The sequence below is a fragment of the Talpa occidentalis genome, unplaced genomic scaffold, assembly GCF_014898055.3.
Source record: "Talpa occidentalis isolate TD23 unplaced genomic scaffold, MPIMG_talOcc4v2.1, whole genome shotgun sequence".
Taxonomy (NCBI): domain Eukaryota; kingdom Metazoa; phylum Chordata; class Mammalia; order Eulipotyphla; family Talpidae; genus Talpa; species Talpa occidentalis.
The window spans coordinates 11,314,556-11,336,384 of NW_026555331.1; the positions used below are offsets into that span (position 1 = coordinate 11,314,556).

At 54.4% G+C, this 21,829-nt stretch overlaps 1 long non-coding RNA gene across 7 annotated transcripts in view; it reads right to left on the bottom strand.

The window, feature by feature from the left end:
• Positions 1-21,829, bottom strand: part of LOC119238026 (uncharacterized) — a 288,679-nt gene that overhangs the window by 114,422 nt on the left and 152,428 nt on the right. For 5 of the 7 annotated variants that reach the window (XR_008550557.1, XR_008550556.1, XR_008550555.1 and 2 more), the window contains one exon: positions 14,269-14,398. This is a non-coding gene — a long non-coding RNA (uncharacterized LOC119238026). Of the gene's footprint in view, positions 1-340; positions 1,967-3,995; positions 4,139-14,268; positions 14,399-21,829 lie in introns of those variants that run through there. The other 2 variants (XR_005123498.2, XR_005123496.2) reach the window with 2 other exon arrangements.

Here is a 21,829-nt window from a genome sequence, read left to right on the forward strand (position 1 = left end):
CCAAAACAAGGGAGAAGTATGAGGGAAATTGGAGGTGATATTTTGGAACTACAAGGAAGCAGCAGAAAACACACAGAAGTCATTCTGGACAAATGAACCCCCAAAGGAGTAAGAATAAGCAAGAGGAGAGGGTGGTTCTTCAAGACTCCATGAACATGCCAGGGCCTGTGGGCTCACATGGATTTGTGTCAGTTCCTCACTCATAACTTGGAAGAATGTGATCCGTGACCCGAGGTGGGGAGGTTACATGAGTCAGCATTTGTCAAGGCACACAGTAGGGCTTCAAGAGATTTTACTTTCATGCTTGCATCTCTCCTCGAGTCCAGCAGTGTGCCTGAAATGGGATAACAACATTATACATGAAATAAATCGCCTATGTGAAATTCAGCCTAGTGGTCACTGGGAGTTCTGGGAGGGCAGGACGCTGGCTCACGCCAAGCTGGGTTGAAGACATCCAGCACCGCTGGAGGAATCGGGGCTCCTGAAAGGAACGGAGAGGGTGACTAAACTTAAGAAATTTCTAATTCAAAATATTTACACATATATCACTCAAATTACATGTATATTACTCAGGGGAGCCCCAAAGGAGGTACATCAGGGATAGTTCTCCATGAGCTTTCAAGGGAGAACCACCACCATCTTCCTCGCTTCACGGGGAGACCAGCACGCTGGTGTCCTTGCTACCCAGGGTGGACTGCAGGGCTTTCCACAACTGGTGGACTTTGACCAGAGGTGAGAAAGCAGACCTAGAGGGGAAAACCTGGCTTTTACTTGGCCCTGCCTGTGCAGGCACATGCGATGCAAACTGAATCATGTGGAGCCGCATGGAAATGAAACACACATGTAGAAAGGCTCCCAAACACACACACACCATGCAATCATGTTCTCATTAATATTAGAAAATGTTCTTTGTTAAAAAGGGAAAAAAGGGCCTCCCTGGTGGTGCAGGTGGTTGAGCGCAGCGCTGTGAAGCAATCTGCAGCCTCTGCAGCGCGAGTTCAATCCCTGGCAGGCCTGGGAGATGCCCACATGGCGAGGCAGACCCCTCCAGTCTTGCCCACTGCTCCCCTCAGCAGTGTGTTTCAGACAGTCTGCCTGTTCTGTTCCCCGCTGTCTCTGGTGAGTCTTGTCACCCTCCCGTGTATTAGGCCTGCACCCCGGCTCTTGTATAAATAGATCTTTTGGAAAAAGAAAGAAAAAACCACAAGGTCAATGAAGCTCCCGCTCTCTCACACCTTCTAATCACATTTCCCAGAAATGTCCTTTAACAGGAAATGCATGCACTTCTCAGAATTTCTCCTGCATGCCGATAAAGACACACACGCACTGTGTTGTCCCCTCTTATTTTCACAAAAGTGGGCTAACGCCATACAAAAAGGACTATGGGTTATTTTACCTAACGAACTGATATGGACACCTTTCTGCAGGCATTTATAAAATTTTCTCATTTGCATTTTTCCTTTTTATTCTGAAATAATTTCACTTTAAAAAGGTTGAACAATACAATGAATTCCTATTGTCTTGTGATTTCCCCTTAACGACATCATTATCCAATTGTAACATAACATTACTGTCGACACAATGTTATTGCTTTATTGGGAGACATTATTCAACTTTCACCAGTAATGGCTTTTTCTGATCCAAAATCCTCCAGGGTTACACAGCCATTTAGTTGCCACGTCCCTTAGTCTCTTTAATCTGGAATTACTCCTCAGTCACCTTGGTCTTGAAGACTACCGACCAGTGATTTTGAAGAATGTCCCTCAATTTAGGTTTCTCTGATGTTTCCACGTGATTAAATTCAGGTGCAGGATCTGGCTACTGCAGGAGCAACTGCTGATCCCAGAGCGGGGAAAGCAGAGAACCTGGAACATTCCATGCTGCGGTGCCAATAAATGCTCAAAAGATGGTGGTGAAGGTCAAAAGGACACAGACCCAACTTGAAAGGGCATCCCAGTGGCCAAATCTAGGAAAATCGGAGCAAAAAAAAAAAATTGGAGTTGCGAGTTATATATACCCAATACAATGAGAACCCATGAGTTCATACTGATACGAGTAATTGAACTTTTTCAAACGGGAAGTAGATGGAAGCTGTTCCTTACATTAGAATTTCAAGTGAAAAATGCAGAGGTGCAATGAAACAGACAAACATGGCTGGCAAAGACACAGCTTAATTGTTTCAAGCAAGACTGACCAATGGATACTAAAATTAATCTGGTGCAAACTGGGACAGGAAACCTAGAATTTTTATAATCTCAAAGTACTTCCCAACAAGAGATTTAGTTATGGTAAAGGGGAAACTCTAACTCTACAGAGGAGAAACCCTGCAGACGCCCTCCTTCACCAAGGCACAGAGGCCAGCCTCAGGTGATGCACATGCCAGCAGCATGACCTCTCAGTGGGGATGCAAAGGGCGCGCAACATCGCTTTCTTCTCAGGGACAGCCAAGCCTGACGTTGGGGAGCACAGAGGCTGTCCTCCAGGTTTGATGATTTTGTCAGTGCTGTGGCACAAATACCTTGAAACTTGCTCCACTATTTAGAAAGGATAGACCCATTTGCGGTGAGAATGCCTGTCAAAGGGTGTGTGCCCTCCAAGACCTGGCGCGATCCTGCCAAAAGCCTCCTTGGGTGAGGCTGGTGCACTCCAGCACCCTGGAGGGCAGAAGACAGCCACTTTCCCTGCCAATATTCATCACACGCCAGTTTTGTGCACAGGAGCAGAGGAGGCAGCTGTGGCTGCATCTACAGCGGGGCAGATGTTGTGAGGATGACCCAGGAGTCAGCAGAGCAGAACGCGGACACACCTGGAAGAGGCCAGATCTTCCAAGGTTTAGCAGGGCCAGGCTGCACGTCACGCTGGAGGCACCAGCTGCTTTTGTACAGAAGACAGCAGGGCAAAGACCCTAGGACTCCAACATATCTGCAGGGTGTCATCTCTGTCTGCTCTTTGGGATGACTCAGGCGCTTGACTTCACACCAGCCCCCCCAGAATCAGCCCAGACGTTGGTGATAAGTCCTTACGGGTCTCAAACAATATGCGGTGATGAAGTTTTCTGGTCAGACTTGTTACCCATAGCAACCAATGTTCTTGTGTTTTACAAACCACCTCAGGTCACTTGGGGTAAATGTCACCACCGTGAGGAAAGCTGTACCACCTCGGTAAGTAACAAAGATCAGAGACTCAGAGGGGGCAAGTAACCCGGCCAGGGTCGCACAGCCAGGGACCAAGAGCGGCATCTGGCACTGGGAAGCCCAGCTCAGAGTCCATCTGGACAGCAGTCACTCTCCCCACTGCACCCTCCTACTTGGCAGGACCGAGACCGTACTGCGGCCCACACACATAGAGCACAGGTCTCTCCTCTCTTCTCCACGGCCATCTGTGGGGCAGGCACCGCGGGGAGCTCCAGTCTGCGGAAAGGGAATTGTAGATTTGGCCCAAGGCCCTGCTGGCAATCGGGGCGGACTTAGGTGACGTTGAGGTCATATTTCCAATGATGGCACTGCTGGGCCCTTCTCTGTGCTTATAAAGACCTTGCGTCATGCGAACCATGCCCTGGGAAGGGCGTGCTGGGCAGAGGGCGCCTGCTCAGTGATCTTCCGCCCCTGAGATGAAGGAGGGAGACACAGGCACAGACGTGCTGGCCCCTGGGCTCAGCCCCCTTCTCTCCTACCCAATGAGCCCAACACAATCATGATCATTGATCAGCTACTGTATACAAGTTGGCATGGTTCTACAGACCCGCTCTACTGGCCAGCCGGCGGGGGGGGGGAGGGCAACACAAGTCATGTGGAAAGAGAGGTGGCATGTTCAAGTCTCACCCCCAGTGTGACTGGGTGAGGAGATAGGACCGTTATGGAGTAATTAAGGTGAGATGAGGTCTTGAAGGTGAAGCTCTCATCCTCAAGGATTAGTGTACTTAGAAGAGACCCCAGACCACTGTCCCCTCTCCCTGCAGGAGGTGCAAGCCAGGAAGACAGCCTGGATCTGCTGACCTTATGCTTGGACTTCCTGGCGTCCAGGACTGTGAGCCAGTAACCTCCTGGTGTCCGTAGCCACCTGGGCGGTGGTACCTTGTTACAGCAGCCTTACAAATGAGCACCCACGCCAATAAATCTGCACCATGTCTCCTGGGATGCTGCGAATAAGAAAAGGTCAAGTGGAGGCTGTGTGCGGAAGGCAGATCCCATGTTCAAAGGTCGGCGTCTGGTGATGAACATCATCGGGATGATGAGCCATGAGGTTCCAGAAGGAGTGTGGTGGCCCCTCACCAATCCCACTGCACCTGAAGGCCCATGAGCCTCAGGATCGGGATGACAACAGGATTGGTGGGGTACCTGGTGAGAATGTGTGTTCAGACATCAATACTCTATGGGGAGCAGAGGGAAAAATGCTGGCTGGCTGGGGTGTTGCTGCTTGGTTTTAGCATCGGCAGCCACACTTGAGTGAGCGGCTCCCCATGAGCAGGTAGCAGGAGATTCCAGGTCAGGTGGGGCTGGGTGAGTGTGAAGGGTTGCGGAAAGCATGCCAAAGTGAGCTTCCCGCAGGGCGCTGTGCACAGGAAACCCCCAAGAAGCACAGGGCTCACACTTCCCCAGTGGCCCACTTCCCCTGTGAGCACCACCCCTGTTCACTGAACAGGGCTGTTGCCACCCCTCACGGGCAGGCACACCCCCTGCAGACCGAGGGCTCACACATCCCCCAGCGGCTCGCTTCCCCTGTGTGCACCACCCCTGTTCACTGAACAGGGCTGTTGCCACCCCTCACGGGCAGACACACCCTCTGCAGACCGGGGAGTCCGCCCCGGGGACTGCTGTGTAACATGGAAAACCCAAACACCACCTCCATGCACAGCAGGCTGCGGAAACGGAGCTGTGGCCAGCCCCTGGGGAGCAGTCTGTGGTTGTGGGCAAAGGTAAGGACAGTGAGGGTGGGCCAGGGTTCCGGGCAGGGGCTGTGGGGCATCAGCCCTCGGGGCCTCTGAGCTCAGCTGAGCAAAGGAGATGGCTCAGAAGCTCTCTGCCAGTCATCAGGGTTCAACACGGGAAGAGGAAACATGCCAGTTGCTTTAACAGGAGGGAATTCCAGATAAAGATGAACCATTTACCGAAAAGTCAAAAGGGGGTCCCCCAGTTCTGAGTGGTAGCTGCATAGAAGGCGCCCCAGCTCGGGGTGTCAGCTCTGACAGCAGCCAAGGAAGCTGCTTCTGCAGTGTGGGGCCAAAAACCCTGTAAAGTGGTCACCATGGGACCACATGCTGCTGCCCCAGGAAGAAATGTTGCTATGGCGACATCAGGAACAAGCCTAATGGGAAGGGGCAAGCCCCATGCTCCTGGCTTCACCCTCCCTTAGAGTAACCGAATGTGGCCACACGGGGCGAGCAGGCCTTTAGGACCTCCGCAGAGGCCATGGACAACGGAGGTGCACCGGGCAGCAGACAAAACAAGTACATGCCACTCGTCAGGCCAGACCCTGGCGATCAGACAGGGCAGTATCCCAGTCAGCAAGCACTCTGGGCAGCACACACACACCTCTGGGCTCTGCCCCACTGTTGGACTCCCCTGGACTTCTGGTCCTAGACCACACTACCCCCAGGGAAAAGTCCCGTCTTCCCAGCCTGCCATTCTCTGCCCAGGTGGACTTCGGACCTTCCCACACATCATCTCCTCTCACCAATTAACACTGAAGTACTCCAGTCTGTTCAAAATCCGATGGAGTGTGACAATGTATTAGAGTTAGGACTTCAGTATGAATTTGTGTTACCTGAATATGGGCATAAGCGGTTCCCTAAGGAGGTATTTATACACACACTAGTTAGCACACACTCATGTTTTGTTGCTCTATTGGCTGAGAAGATCTAGAAGCAATGACATCCCAGTAGCAGTGAGCACAGCTAGCATCCAGATCTTGGTTTCTAACACCGTTCTAAGAAAGAATGAACAGGGGCCTCTCTGGTGGCGCAGGGGTTAAAGTCTCAGTTTTGTCAAGCTATCGCCGGCCACTGTGGTGTGAGTTCGATTCCCAGCCAGGGAGCTGACCCATATGGGGCAGCTCTCCTGTCTCTCCCACTGCTCCCCCTCAGTGTATATTTCAGTCGATTAGTCTGTTCTGCTCCCCACTCTGTCTCTGGTGAATATTCTTCTCCACCATTCCCCGGCACCTCGGGCCTACACCCCAGCTCTTATATGCATAAATAAAAATAAATCTTTAAAAAAGAATAAATGGAGCCAGTCTCCTTGGAGAAGTGCCTGATTCCAAATCTGGGGCAGGAAATAGATAAGATGAGCCCAGAGCATCCTGGAATGTCAAAAGGAAAACAAATGATGGCAGGTCTCAAAGGGACACAGAAGCCAAGAGAGAGGAGGCCAAAGACCCCAAACTGGAAAAGTTTGAACAACAAAAAAAAGTCATATTGGATTCTAATCCAAAGTATAAACAAATAACCATTAGTTCACACATGTAAGTACCTAAGGGGAGAAGACGTAGATCTCCCACAGAGATTCATTGTGTAGACACCCCACCATCACCCACCACTTTTTAAGTGGGTGCTGTATACAGTGACATCCTTTCCAGTAGTAAGGAGATCTGACTACACTGCTCAGCCAGCTGGTCAAGGTCAAATGGCCAAGGTCAGCAGGCAGTGAGCAGTCTGGTGGAGAGTGTGCGGCCTGGAGATGCCATCATGAAAATGGCACTTTGCTTCTGTGCCTTTTCTCTCCCGAGCCCTCTGGCTCAGTCTAGTGATGGAAAAAACATCAGCCAAGTCTTCATAGAGAAGAAATTAAAAATGTGATCAGTACACCTCAAAATGGTCAAGGTCATCAAAAATAAGGACAGGAATGTAAATCAGTGCAGCCATTTTGGAAAGCAGTCTGGGTTCTCTCTTTTAAAAATTATCTATAGAAATATACAGAAATACCGCACGATCCAGCAATCTCAGTTCTGGGTATCTATCCAAAGAATATGAAAACTGTCAACTCGATGAATTACATACTCCGTGAAGTTTATTGTGGCATTATTTACAATAGCTACGCTATGGAAGCACCCTATGCCCACTGATAGAAGACTGGATGGAGAAGAGGCAGTGTATCCACACCACGGGCAGCTACTGAACTATAAAGGAAGCCGAATTGTTGTCACCTGCAGCAACAGGGAAGGAGTTTGAAGGGATTATGTGAAGTAAACCAGAAAGATAAAGACAAACATCAGGAGACTTCATGTATATGGGTGAGATAAGGAAACAAAGTGGATAAACTAACAATTCAAAATAAAAACCTAGCTGACACTGAGGAGGTGAAAAGGGTGGAGAGAGGGAAAAAAAAAAAACAAGATCTGAGACAGCATCCCAGCCACGGACACTGCATGAGACCCAGTGACCAAATGTAAAGTGGCGTCCCGGGAGGGGTCCCAGAACAGGAAAAGGCCATCAGGTTAAAACTCAGGAAATCGGGGTGGAATAAGTATGGTGTGTAGTTGGTAATGACGTATCGCTGGGGGTCATTAAATACAAGACAAATGCCACACAAATGTAGGCTGTTAGTAACAGGGGGTTGGGTGGAAGGTATAGGAGACCCCTCTGAACTAACATCACAAAGTTTGTAAAGTTTACATTTTTTTTAAAATCTAAAACTGTCCTAAAAACCAAGTGTGCAGAGAGAGACCTGGAAATGGAGGGGAGGCGGGTAAACAATCGTGACCCCTGCAACAGGCCCTCCAGTGTCTGCTCTCAGTGATGACCACCCGCCATGCTCTCTGGCCCTCTGAAGAGCCGTCCCCACGTGTAAGAGGACTGGGCTGAGTGTGAGCTGGGAGGGGCTGCGACACTACCCAGAACCTGCCTGCCCGGCTGCTGAGCTGCAAAGACCTGAAGCAGAAGCTCCATGAAGACACCCGTGGGTGGCACACTGCCAGGTGTTTTGGGGAGTCAGGCAGTCACGCCACTTGCTCCTCAAACAGCTTGTGCTGCAGAGAGGGAAGCTGAGGCCCAGAAGCTCCAAGAGCCTGCCTCCAGCACAGGGCCTGCAATGGCCAACCTGAGGCCCGGCTCCAAGTCCCCCCCGGGTCTCCTGCAGTGGGGCTGACTCCCCGTGGCTGACACTCTAGGAAGAAACCCAGTCACAGACGGTGGCACTTCAATTAGTTTTTCTTTTAAAAAAAAAGATTTTTTTTTTTTTTTTTTATTTTTACAAGAGCTGGGGTACAGGCCAGAGGTGCGGGAGGGTGAGAAGATTCACCAGAGACAGAGTGGGGAGCAGAACAGGCAGACAGACCAAAAGCACTGCTGAGGGGAGCAGCAGGCGAGACAAGAGAGGTCTGCAGTGCCATGTGGGTAGCTCCCTGGCCGGCCGGGAACTGAACCCACACTACAGAGGCCGCGGACAGCTTCAAAGCTGCGCTCAACCTGCTGCGCCACCGGGGAGGCCCCAAATTAGCTTTTCTTAGTTCTGTATGTCGGAAACTTTTCCTGCACCCAACAGGTTAGGGGTCCCCCACCTGATCTTCCACGGGCTTGAAGCTGAGCGCCTGGACTCTGCAGCAGCAGAGAAATGCCCAGATCAGCCCTCGGGGGAGAACATTCCAAGATGCTGAGACACGCTGACTCCCGAGATGGAAAGTCTCATCTCTGTAACTGCACGGACGCCTGGAATCCCAGTGGGGGTTTTCTGCTGAGAGGGACTAGCTTGAACCAGCTGTGGGGGAAGAGACCCAACAGGAGCAGGCGTGACCTGGAGGAGAAGCTGAATTCCCAGAAGCCAAAGCAAGGACGTCCCCAGAACCTGGGCAGCACCCGAGGGGGGCTCACATCTCCAACTTTTTCCAGCTCCCCAGAAAGATCTGGATCCCAAGAACAGCAGCGAGGGAAGGGCAAGCACTGGAAAGAAACTGGTGCCAGGATGGCCGGTCGCCCGGAGGAAACAGGAGGCCGCGAGGGAGAGGGCATGAAGCAGCAGGAACCCCTGGACACCATGACCCGGATGTGGGGCACGGACATCCGTTTAGCAAATGGTCCTCTCAATAGTCGAAGCTTCTAAACCTTAACCTGAAGCTAAAACATTGTGGAAGGCGCACAGCCCTGGTATGCGCAAAACACATTCCACGGCTGGGTGCTCCGCGCCGGCTCCGGCACCGTCGTTAACCCTCGTGTGTGGGGGAGCTGAGGGTGCTGGGACACTGCGGACAAGGCACCGGAGCTGGCGGTGTTAGCAGCGCTGCCTTCACAACCCCTCCGGACCCCCATCCGCACGACCCTCCAGCAAGGACAGGACCCGACGTCGGGGGCCGAGCAGCAGCTGTGAGGGCCCCCAGTGCCTGGCTGCTCCGGGAGGCAAACTGACAGCGAGAGAAAGCAGGGACCACGGGAGCACCCACGCAGGCTCCGGCTGGCGGTGCCCGGAGGGCCTCTCCTAAGGGTGTCCGCCCAAGGGGTCACAGCACTGCCCCGAGTTCCAGGAGCTGTTGAGAATAACCTGCGAGTAAGAGAGGGAGTGAAGACGAGCAACTGGGCCCGCTCAGGGGAGCCCCGAGAGCCAGCGTGCAGCGTGCAGGAGCGCAGCGGAGGGTCACTGGGCCAGGGCTCGTGGCCCAGACGGGGCTGTGAAGGTGCAGAGGCATTTGCCAGGGCTCAACACTTAAAGGGGGGTCCTTGGGACCGAGGCCATCCACCCCCTGTGGTTGCTGCTGAGCATCCAGTGTGTCCACAGCTGCTCCGGCTACCCCAGCAAATGTGAGGGCCAGGAGGCTCACGCGACAGACTGGTTTTCTCATTGTCCTGGAGACTGGAAGTTCAGGATCAAGGACCCTGGTGGGGACCAGCTTCCCCGCTTGCAGACAGCTGCCTTCTTGTGTGTCCTCACATGGCGTGGAGCGAGGGAGGGCAAGCTCTGGGGGGGGGGGTTCCTCTTCTTACAAGGACACTAATTCTCTCAGAGCAGGGCCCCACCCTCATGCCCTCACTTAACACTAATCACCCCATAATTCAAATATAGCCCCACTGGGGGTCAGAGCATCAGCCTAGGAGAGGGGCGGCTGGGGTGCACCAATATCCAGCCCCATAACGGAACCCATAGGGTCGTCTGAACACGCCCTTCTCCCCTATCGGGGAAGCCCCTAAAGGCAGAGACGGTTCATCTGCTCTGTTGTGTCCCCACAGCTGGACACGGCACCCAGCTCATGGCCAGAAAGGGAGGGGCACAGGGAGGGGAAAGACCACAGCATGCCAGTCCCACACTCGGTGCTGGGGCAGGGGCCTCAGCTGGACAGGCCACCACCCTGGTGGGAACCCGAGCACGGCCCTCCCTCCACAGCATCACTGAGAGCAGGTTCCACCTCACCCGGAGAAAGAGAGCCAGGCGGCGCAGCGAGGGACAGCTGGCCGAGCCAGAGAGAGGCCAGGGAGGGCAGGTGTAGTGGCGAGGGGTGAGGAGCCAGCAGCACAGGGAATCTGGACATACCTGCCTGGGGACCTGGGGGTGCACAGGCTTAAACACCCGGGTTTAGAAGATCCGCGTTCAAATCTGAGATCCACATGACCCAGCAGGGAGGACTCAGCTATCAATCCCGCTGCGTCTCCAGTGCACCTATCTGTGCACCCATGCCTGCCCCTGGGCTGCTGCAACATGAGAGTCTGGCTGGGCGACAAAGCCATGGATGTCTATTGCCTACGGTTCTGGAGGCTGGAAGTCCAAGGTCAGGGTTCTCACATTTGGGGGAGCAGAGACGGAAAGCCCTCTGCAGTGTGAATTCTTCTACAGACACTAATCCCATCAGAAGGGCTCACCCCCAAGACTATAGCCTCCAGAGGCCCCAGCTCCTAACCCTGCCACACCAGGGAGTGGGTTTCAACATAGGATGGAGGGATGGGGGAGCAGAACACCCACCCAGCATAACAGGACCCACAAAGCCAGTCTCTGATTTCCTGCAGCGGCTTCTCTCTCCTTCCTTCCAGGGTCTCTGCAGAGAGGCAGAGTGCTCTCAGCAAACAGCCATGGAATACGAGAAAGGGGAAAGCATGAAAAAAGGACTTTACAAGCTGTAAAACCCAAAGCAGCCAGCTGTGCTTGCTGTGTCTCCCAAAGCAGGCAGAGGGCTTCTGACGGACTCGCTAACCCAAACTCAATGTCCTGAAAAAGTGCATTTCAGTCCATCCACATAAACATTCACCAAGCATGCCCTGTGCACCTGTCCTCATGTGAGAAACAGGGCTGGAGAGAGCCCCGAGGCCGCTCTGAGCCTCCCACCATCCAGGACGAGCTCCCAAGTGACAAGACCTGAGGACGTGAGGGCCTGGTCTCCCCTCTATTTTAATCGGAATCATCATCATCCCCAGTGTGACCTGGAGAAAGGGGCTGTGTGGCCTGCAGCTGGATAAATTGGATGGAAAGAGACCCAAAGACACTTTCGTTTTCAGGAGGGGAGCGGTACCGACACCCCCAACCCGCATTAGCGGCCCCCCACCCCGGGCACCCCAAGGAAGCCCAGCATCTTTGGCTGTGACCCATGTTCACCAAGACAAAGCCAGGCACATTTTTCCTTAGGCTTACCAGTCCCTCCTCTGCGTGTGCCCTCCTGTTTGACATTAATTAAACTCTGTCTTCACTACTAAAAATAAACTCCAGGTCAGATGCAATGAGCCAAAACCTCAATATGAAACCACAAGAAACAATGTGATGACGGTAAGTGGGCCAGCGCCGGGGTGTTCTGGAGGCACAAACGTGCTTCAAGTGCACCTTTCGGAGCGGGTTGGGCTCTTCCGATGCTGGGGACAGTGAATACGGGAAGCCACCCTCACGTGGGCACCTGGTGGCTGCAGACCAGGGCCAGTTCGGGCACAGACAGGCGGGCAGGAGGCACCCGAGGCCCTCTCGCCAGAGACGCCAGATTGGTGGTGCCCATCGGGGCCAGAGATGCCCCCAGGAGGAGGCAGGGCCGGGAGAGCAGACCCAGAGTTAGGAAGGTGACCCTCCTTCTTCCAAGGAGGGCCTGGGGTGAGAGTACATAACGCTGAGATGACCGGGAGAGCAGGAGAGCAGGGAGGGGGAGAGGAGCAAATCACGAGTTCATGTACACTGACGTAGGTCGCTTTTTCAGGCCTGGGTCTACACTCCTGTGACCACCCTCATGGGGCCTGTCCACTCTGCAGTGGACAAAGAAATCTGGAGAGCTGTAAAGCACTTGCCCAGGAACCCAGGGGAGCAGGAGGTAGAGCTGCCCTGTGCCATGGCAGGAAGGTGCCAAGGGTCCCAGCTCCAGGACGGGAGTCATGGGGCTGCCCTCCTGTTGGCACGCGGCCCCGGCGAGCAGGCTGCTGCAGGGATGCAGGCAGACAGGCTCCCAGCGGGACAGCAAGGCCTCCAGGACTGGGAGGTCTGCTTGCAGCAGCACAAATGCTGGGGCCTGAGTCCCCAGCACAGACCTGTCCTGCTTGGACGTGGGTCTCAGAATCCCAGCCTCCACCCACGCTCCCTCTCCCTGCTCCCAGAGGCGGACTTCTAGGGAAATTCCTCTCCCTTCACCCCAGACAGACCTGCCCAGCCTCTCCTCCGTTCACAGAAGGCAAGCAACGTGGCCCATATTTGCAGCCAAGGCATCAAGAGACGGTTCTTCCCGCTTCCAGCCCCTTCCCTACCGGGTCTGGGGTCCCATCTGCCCTTCCCCAGACATGGGAACAGCAGGCTCAGTCCTGCAGGTGCCCCAGGAGCAGGCATCACAGAAGAGGCTGCAGGGCTCTTCCTGCACACCTGCCCCCGAAGCCTGGCTCAGGCATGTGGCTCCCGAAACACAGCTCAAGACTGGCTGGGTGCTCGAGGGCCAGAAAGGGCACCCACTTCCAGGAACACCCGTGAGCTGTCCTCAGGCAAATGGGACCTGACACGGGAAGTGGGAAACTGGATAATGCCGTGAAATCCAGGGGGGAGGAGAAGCACTGAGGGGGTGGGGCGCAGTCCCACAAGCCGGAGGAGCTTCTAATTGCTCATCAGATGAGCTCCTGGTAGGTGTCTACACCTGTTCTCCAGGGAGCCTCCCCGGTGGATGAACGTGGGGGTCCCCCTGTGTCAGGCTCCCCAGCCTGGACCGAAGGGCGCGACCTTCCGCTCTCCATCTCCTGGTCTCGGCACTGCCGGAACCACGGGAGCCCAGCAAAACTCACACCCTTGGACACCGTCAGGCGCAGGAGAGCAGCCCTGGTGCCAGCCTGGCTTCCCCGGGCCCCACGGTCCACATGCCCTCACCCACCCCCATGCCTGCACTGTCTTCCAGTCTGGGGTGGGGACAGGTTTTGTTTTTTCATTGTGTTATTTATTCTTGTCAATATCTTGTTTAAAACAATTGCAACTGGCCTCACTCTTCGTTCTACGTCTTTAAAAATGTTCTTTTGATTCTCTCTGTGTGAGGCTGCTCTGCTTCAAACAAGGGCACCAAGGCGGGGCAGGAGGGGGAAGAAAACACAAAAAATAAAGGAGTCAGGCCTTAAATTGTGGAGCCGGAGGGCATTACCAGTTCTGTTCAGGGCGCGGGTGATTCACGAGCCACTTCCCAGCACAGATCTCACCCGCAGGTGAAAGGCAGCGGGAAAGCAGGAGGGGGACTTGCAGACAGCCCGGTACATGCAAGGAACACGGAACAGTGGCATGAACGAATTAGACAAGAACATCTTCTGCTTTATGCACCTCCTCCTCCTGCTGGGAAGCAAGCTTAGTACCATGTCCACTACCTCATTCAGTGCCCACGACAGAGGCAGGTGCTGCAACCAACCCTATTTTACAAAGCAGGAAACTGAGGCTCAAAGCAGCTAAGCGACTTACCCGAGGTGAGACCAGAGCAAAACCCAGGAAGCTGGCAAGAGCCTTAGGCCTTAACCTCTTATCCCACAGCTCAGGCAGCCACCATGCGTGCAAGGAGAGGGGGAGGGGCGGCACAGTCTGGGCTGGGGAGGGCAAACGAGATCACATTCTGGAGCCCCCCAAAGTCCTGAATCATATAGCCCCTTCCCAAGCTCCATGCCATCCCCACAAATCTTAGCAAGTCAGCTGGGCACCCCTACATGCTTCCAGGAGCAAGGCGAGTGCTATCTCCCAGCCGATGGTGGCCTCTTTCCTTGAGCAGGACAGAGGGAGAGCCCCCGAGGCACCACATTCCTGAGGTCAAGCCGCCCGAGCCCCAGGAGCAGCTCAGGAAACCAGGCTGATAAGCCCAGAACCACAACCCAAGTGTCACCAATTCCAGAAGACTTGCTGGTCCCCCAGAGCTGAAGAGGAGACGATCCCTTACCTTAATTCTCTACAGACATCCCAGCTTTGATTCAGGGAAGGATGTTTCTCAGGTTCCTCTGCAGCATCAGATGGATGTTTTTTTTTTTCTTTCTGATTAAAACCACCTAAACCCCAGGAGTCGCAGGATTCTAGAAATAAACAATAAAAAGGTGGAGACAGATTAGCACCACGGCTCTGGCGATGAGATGGTTCACGCGCTGCCCATAAATGCTAAGCAGAAATGTCGGAGGCGAAGACTCCACTGGGCAACCAGCACACGCCAAGCACTGGGTCTCATGATGTGCAGACGCACTGAGCCATCCCACCCCCGTGTCCGGCTGGACAGCTCCGTGTTCCAGAAGCGCCGTAGCGGCCAGCTCAGAACCGACGTCAGGTGTTCGTCTGCAGCCCCCACCCCATGGAGCGTGTGCCCCCTCCCACTAAAGCGTTTTCACTCATCAGATTCCTGCAACTGTCGGTGCAAGGGAATATACCCAATACCCCGCTCTGAGAACTGCCTGTCCCTGGATGCCTAATCCTCTCTGCAGAGGGCAGACTGTGAATTGCACCCTGGAGGGCACCTCAGATTAGCCTCATATAAGGTTTATCATTGGGATCATGCATTGCCTCACTCAAGGTTCTTACCCTATCTGGCAATCCAGGTGGCTACAGGTGGTGGCCAAGCGGATGGGCAGTGTGAGGAAAGGGGCCCGGGCCTTGCTCACCCTCCAAAGCAGGGTGGGCTGCTCAACCCAACGGGCTCAGGCATTGACCTTCTCCTCTCCTTCAGGGGGCAGCGTGGCACCCAGGGTCAAGATTACATCTACAGGGGGTGATCCTTCTCCTTCCAGGCCTCCCTCCCACCCTCCTAAACACCCAGCATCTTGGCAGCTAAATCATCAAGAAGTTGGGGCTCAGTGAACACAGACACAGAGTAAAGAGTACCTGAAGTGGGCTAGATTAGAGCCCGCACCCCACCCCAGACACCCCACCCGGATGAAAGGAGACAGCACATACAAGAGGGGGTCCAGGAACCGGAGGTCTCCGAGAAAGGTGATCATCCTTCAAAACATCGTCGGTGACACTTTGGAAGGGACATACTTCCAGGGCCTCACTGCGCCCCCTACAACGACCCAGGAGGTCAGGTCATAGGTACAACCATCACCCCCATTTCATAAATGTGGAAACTAAAGGTCAGAGAGGCTGGGGGGGCTGCTGACACCAGGCCACAGTGCCTGGCGGCGCACAGGCTACAGGCTCGCTGCCCCTCCTCCTGGGGTGATGCTGGGGAGGGCTAAGAACCCCGAACATAAGCTCCTACAGAGAAAGAGCCTCTTTCCAAGGAAGCCAGATTGATTAATGTTTTTAATTAATGTTTGAAAGCGCACACACGGAGCAATGTTCAGTGGAAATGAAGGAACTAAAATGTCTAATTTCTCCCAGGAGTTGGCCCCGCAGGAGGCTTGCTTGCTGGCAGGGCAGGGTTTCAGGGGTCCTGGGTGGTCAGAGTGGCAGGCTGCTCAGCCCCTCAGTGCCCCAAGCCTGGCAGTCCCCACGCCCATGGAGAAAAGCCAAGGACCACAGAGACTGGCCCACACAGTGGCCGGGGGGCTCAGCCTTCCTGCCTTGGGAACCCGGCACCCCTGCAGGAGTGGGGTGCAGATGCAGCCCCGATGTGAAGTAGGCTGGGGGTGTGGGGTGGCTGCTGCTCTCCAGGCTGCTGCCTGACACACTGTCCCATAGTCGGGACATCAGGGTCTCTGTGATGGATGGAGACGCCCTCCTGAGCCGGGGCTGCGGCCGGCTGAGGACACTGCAGCGCTCCCTGACGCCATGCAGGACGACAATGACCACACCCTGATGGATGAGGGGCCCGGGCGCTCCAGGTCCCCAGGATAGGAGGCAGCTGGGGAGCCAGGCACAGGCACCTGGGCCCCTGTGCTCTGCAGCCTCCTTCACTCTGCCAGCAGAATCCAGCACGTCCCAATCTTAGGGTGTCTGCTGCTCGCCACAGCACAGAAGATGGGGTCGGATTATCCTCCTATAGCCAGCGAAGATGAGGTGCCCGGAGTGTGACACACGCACAGCTTTGAATAATTCATCGCCAACTCGGCTGCAAGCAAGGCCACCTCATCCCGGGGCGGCCAGCTTTGAATGCCACCTGGATGTTGCCAGGGCAATGGGAGCAACTGGGCGTGCTGACGGCAGCCAGGACCTGCCACCCGCAGCCAGGGGCCGGCCCGGGCTGCTCTGGTGAGTGAGAGCGAGCCGGCCATGAAATGAGAGACTGCTGGGGACTCCTGACCTGGAACTTATCACAACACCGTCCTGCACAGACACAGAGCAGACCACGCCTGGCGAGGTCTTGGTCCCCCCGGAGACGGCCCTGGAAAGGGATGCAAAGGCTCCTGTGCCTCTCCTGGAAGGTCAGCAGAGGCAGCAAGAGCCTCCAGTCTGGTTCCAGGATCGTGTGAGATCCAGCAGACCGGGATGTCCAGGCCTCATGGACACGCTCTGAACACAGGCTGCAGGCAGAGCTGCCCCCCACAGTCTACTTGACCTCTCTGACCACGAGCTGGCAGGGCAGCCACCTTCTCAGACTGGAGTGGGGACACATGGCAGTGTGCACAGGATGCGTAGGGCCACGGCTGGCTCAGAGTAAGCAGATGATCTTTGCTGAATTCAGAGCCTCACTGATGAGTTAGTTATTCCCCCTGCCTGGCAGGCAGATGAGACATTCCTGGATTTGAACCCCAGCTCTGCCACTTTCTGGGAAGCAACCACACGCTGGTCACTTGATGGTCCATAGGCCTCCATTTTCTCATCCACAAAACGTGGATGTGACCCCCAGCCACCTGGGGCAGGAAGGGTCACAGAGACAGTCAGAAAGCACGTGCCATGAGCTCTCAGAAAGCACGTGCCCCACCCCAAATTGAGGGCCATTCTACAACACAACCAGTCTGGACTCCACAAACATCAAGGTTAAGAGCAGCCAAAGAACTGTTCCTGGACAGAGGAAGGCCAAGGAGCCACAGCCACTAAGTGCAGTGGTGTCTGGACACAGGGCAGGACGGTCTACAGGGGCCTGACTGGATAGCTGATGAGAGAAGGTTTGGTCCGTGGATTAGAAAACACGACTGGAGCAATGCTCAGCTCCCCAACCTGATGGCTGCACGGTGGTTACCTAAGAGAACGCCCTGTTCTTAGAAACACACTGGATATTAGGGATAAAAGGGCAGTCTGGAATTCACTACCCAATAGTGTGTGCATGCATGTGTGTGTGCGTGTGTGCGTGCATGCATGTGTGTGTATATGTATATGTGTGTGGTTGGGGGGGGGAGGGGTGGATTCCGAGTTAACTGGTGAATCTCCATGTAAATCTACGCTTTAAATCACCCTATAATTTTTCCCGCCAGTCCAAACTCATAGTTAGATAAGAGATGGCCAAAAACTGAGGAGCAGCTCACACACAGGCGCCCAGGCCGAGCGTCAGGCATCCACACAGGCCGTTCTCACACAGCCCCGTCACTCTGCATGTACAAGCGCTAAGATTTATGGAGCCGATAACTACAAGGGATAAAACTGAAATTTAATTTGAACTACCACCCCCTGCCACCAAGAAAAAGAAATATGGATGGTTGGGTATGACATCCCCCCAGAGCTGGGTCTGGGGCCAGGAAGGGCACCTCACAGCGGAGGGGGCAGAAGGGAACTGCAGCCCAGGGGCCTCCCAGAGAGTGCTGTCCATCAGATCTTTCCAAGGCCCCACAAGGCACACTCTGTTGTGAGCCCTGTTCCATCCCGGCGGAAACTAGGCTTCAGGGAGGCTCTGGCCCGGGTCTGAAGCAGGCACATGGGTGAGCTGGGATGCGGGTCCAGGCTACCGCCTCCCTGGGAGCTCCATGGCAGAAGGGCGGGTGCATTCAGGACCAGAGGAGAGGCAGGCGCCCATCCCAGCCTGCCCCATCCCCAGGCCCAGCCTGGTAATGCTGAGATCCCGCTGCGGGGACCCAAGGGCACAGAGCCCAGCCTTGCTGACCCAGGCTGCACTGTCCACAGCCGCCTCTCAACACACATTAGAAGGTGCCTCACGGACGTACGTCTTCCTTTCCAAGCAGCTCAACGCTGCACAAAGTCGGGGGAAGACATCAAAAGAGGGCCTGGGGAGCAGGCTGGGAGGGGTCTTCACTGCGAACCCTTTTATCGGGTTTGGTCTGGTGAATGACTTAGCCATTCACAACTGTTGTGTGCTTTTAGTTTTCAACCCAAAAGAGGAAGAAAGAAGCTGTCTGCCTTCTGTTGCTGGGCACCAGAAGCCCAGAAAAACCTACTCCAGACCCCCTTTCCATGGGCCCCAGGTGGCTCCTCACTCTGCCTCCTGGAAGGGGAGGGAGGAGGCCAGGAGCTAGAACTAGGCTGCTCAACCCCTCAGTGCCCCAAGTCTGGCAGCCCCCACGGCCACTGAGAAAAGCCAAGGACAGGGCCTCCCCTGGTGGCACAGCATTTGAGCACTGGGCTGCGAGGCTGCTTGCAGCCTCCGCAGCACCAGTTCGATCCCCAGCCCCCAGAGAAGGTCCCACATGGCATGACAGACCTCTCCTGCTGCGCCCGCTGCTCCCCTCAGCAGTGTATTTCGTCAGTCTGCCTGTTCTGTTCCCTACTCTGGCTCTGGTGAATTCTCTCACCCTCCCACGCTTCTGACTGCACCCAGTACTTGTATAAATAAATCAATCTTTAAAAAAAAAAAAACTTATTTAAAAAAAAAAAGAAAAGCCAAGGACCAAGGAGACTGGCCACACAGTGGCCTTGGGAACCCGGCGCCCCCGCAGAAGGAGTGGGGCCTGTGGGGGAAGCCCGAGCTGTCTGAGCCCAGTGGAACCTGGGGCACGGTGACTCCCGAGGTCAGCTAGCCTTGCTGCATCCTCCACCCTCCCAGCTGGGTGGCTGGAAGGATTCGACCCACAGCGGCTCTCTCGCTGCTTTCAGTCGAGGGGGTCATGATTCAGCAGAGACCAGCCTCTAGAGTGGGGAAGCTACAAGTCAGCTAAAGTCATCCTCACGCCACCGCCCTGAGTCAGGCTCCAGTTTGTGCTGGGAACCGGCACTGCACCCCAGCAACCCAGGAGCGGGGGGCCACTGACCTGTCCAGGTTATAGCGCAAGCAGCGCAGGCACCAAGTGGCAGGGAAGGTGCCCCAGCTCTCTGGGGGAGCCTAGTTCTAGCTCCTGGCCTCCTCCCTCCCCTTCCAGGAGGCAGAGTGAGGAGCCACCCAGGGCCCATGAAAAGGGGGTCTGGAGTAGGTCTTTCCTGGGCTTCCGGTGCCCAGCAAGCTCCCCCTAAAAGCAGCCCTCATGGGCCAGCAGGCCCTCTCGTTCATGAACTGAAGGAGGTAACACACATGAAAATGCTTTGCAAACTGTCAAGGGCTGTGTAAATTCTCCCATCAAAACAGAGGGTGCAGTGGCAGCTGGGGGAAGGAGGCTTCTGGGGGATTCTCCTCACCGGTGGTTTTCCCTGAAGCGTGGAAGCATTTCACCTCCTGGCCTTCTACCTCAAACTTTCCTTTTTGTACCTACACTGACACTCAACTTTCCCTCACACACATCCTTCCACCCCAGGGTGTTATTAGATTAACCCCAAAGCGAAATAGTTTTCATTTCCCTAACCCCAAAACCTCCCTTCCTGCCGGTGCATGTGGGTCTTTTCACTAGAACATCAAAGCTACTGCTTTCGGTAAGAGCCTGTCACAGCTCACAGGTGACTGTGCAGATGAAAACAACCCCCACCCAACAGGCACTTTTCTGGAGCCCCCAAGGGTGGGCTGGGGGTTGCCGAGTGGGGTGGGCAAAACAGGGAGACTATTGCGGCAACTGCTCTGCAGAGTCAAGCAGCTCCCTCTCGCTCCAAGCCCAAGGCCGCTCGCTGGGTGACCTCACAAGTCCCCTCCCCACTGAGACTTCCTGCAAAGGAGGGGCTGGACCAGCAATCTTTCTGTCTTTCAGATCTAAAATTCACTGATTCCATCGCATCCTCCCTGCTCAGAGGCTGTACTTCCTGAACTGTAATGACATTCATTTACATATTGAAAAAAAGCCAGATCAAGGGGTTGCTAAAACGCTGTAGTTTTTGGTGACTCACAGAGGAGAAAAAACATATTTCCATTAAGCGTAGAGTGGTCCCTCCACTCTGCTGTTACTCAAATGATGCAAAGCCGCTGGGCCAGAGGGACCCCTGGGGAAGTTCCAGCTGCTGCCAGTTCAATCGTAGGTGAGCACAAGCTGAGCAGGGAATTTCCCTGATGGACAGGTGCAGCAGCAGGTGGGCTGGACGGAGATTCCCCTCCCTGAGAAAACGACCCGTGGACAATTCCACTCCACCGTCTCAGGAGCAGGGAAACACAAGGCCCCACCCCAGGCCACCGACCAGGAAGCCACACCCCCAGAACCCAGGTCACCTCTTCCAGGAAGCCAATGGCGAACCACCCCAACCCCCTTGGCTATGAACCCCATTAAGAACCGTGATACTTGGAGGAATGATGAGCCCAGAGCAGATGCACCAGATGAGTCTGGACATCCTGTGAGCACAGATAACAAGGAAGTTACTTATCAAAGAATGTGAAAAAAAAGGGGGGCCTACTGACACAAAAAGCTCAGAAACCAACCCAAAGAGAGGCTCCTGACGTAGTGACAGAAAACTTAAATGTGGGGATACTTACTGTAAAGGACTAGTAGACAGCAAATATATTTAAATCTACACTTTCATCATGATTTTTAAATACTACTTGGTCACCAGTGGAGGAAATAGTAATGGATGAAACTGTATTACATCTAGTTTTTGCTTTAAATAATACAGCAGAGGAAGACAGTGAGGCTAAGCTAAAAACAAAATCTTAGCAGGAGTTGGTAATTGTTGAAACTGGGTGAGATCCTATCTGTTTTTTTGGTTTTTTGTATGTCTTCAATGTTCTGAAAGTCAAAAGAAAAAAAAAATAGAGAAGCATTGGTGTCTGGCATGACAAATGAACTCAAAACTTCATTTCTGAACTATGAAACAATAAATAGTTGCTGAAGGAAGAAATGAATCATGCCGCTTCCATAAAGCACAGATAACCCCACAGTCCAAAACACAGGGTGCTGGCTGGGTGGTAGATACTGCGGACAAAATGTGACCAAAACAGATGTTTACCCATGCAGAGAAAGTGCTGGCAGAAGACGGCCTTCAGCTGTCGGCCCCCTGGACACAGCCTTGACTGACGACAGTAGCTGCTCAAGGTCACGATCGTCCTGGGAGAGTCCACCTCCAAAGGCCAGAAGCCTCATGTCCGCCCTGGACAATCCTCAAGTGCAGTTCTACTCCAGGGCTCCCGTAGAGTGAACTGAGGCTTCTGTTAGGACATTATCACAGCCTGACTTCTCCCTCCGGCCCATGCTGGTTTCCTTCGTCAGCTGATCCCAAAGGCACCCCATAATAAACATCCCCCCGCCTCTTCCACAGCTCAGCACCTGCTTCCCCGGGAAGCCAACCTGCACTGGGAAGGTTCTGGCCACTGAAGGGCAGCCCCTGTGCCAGCAGGGCGAGGC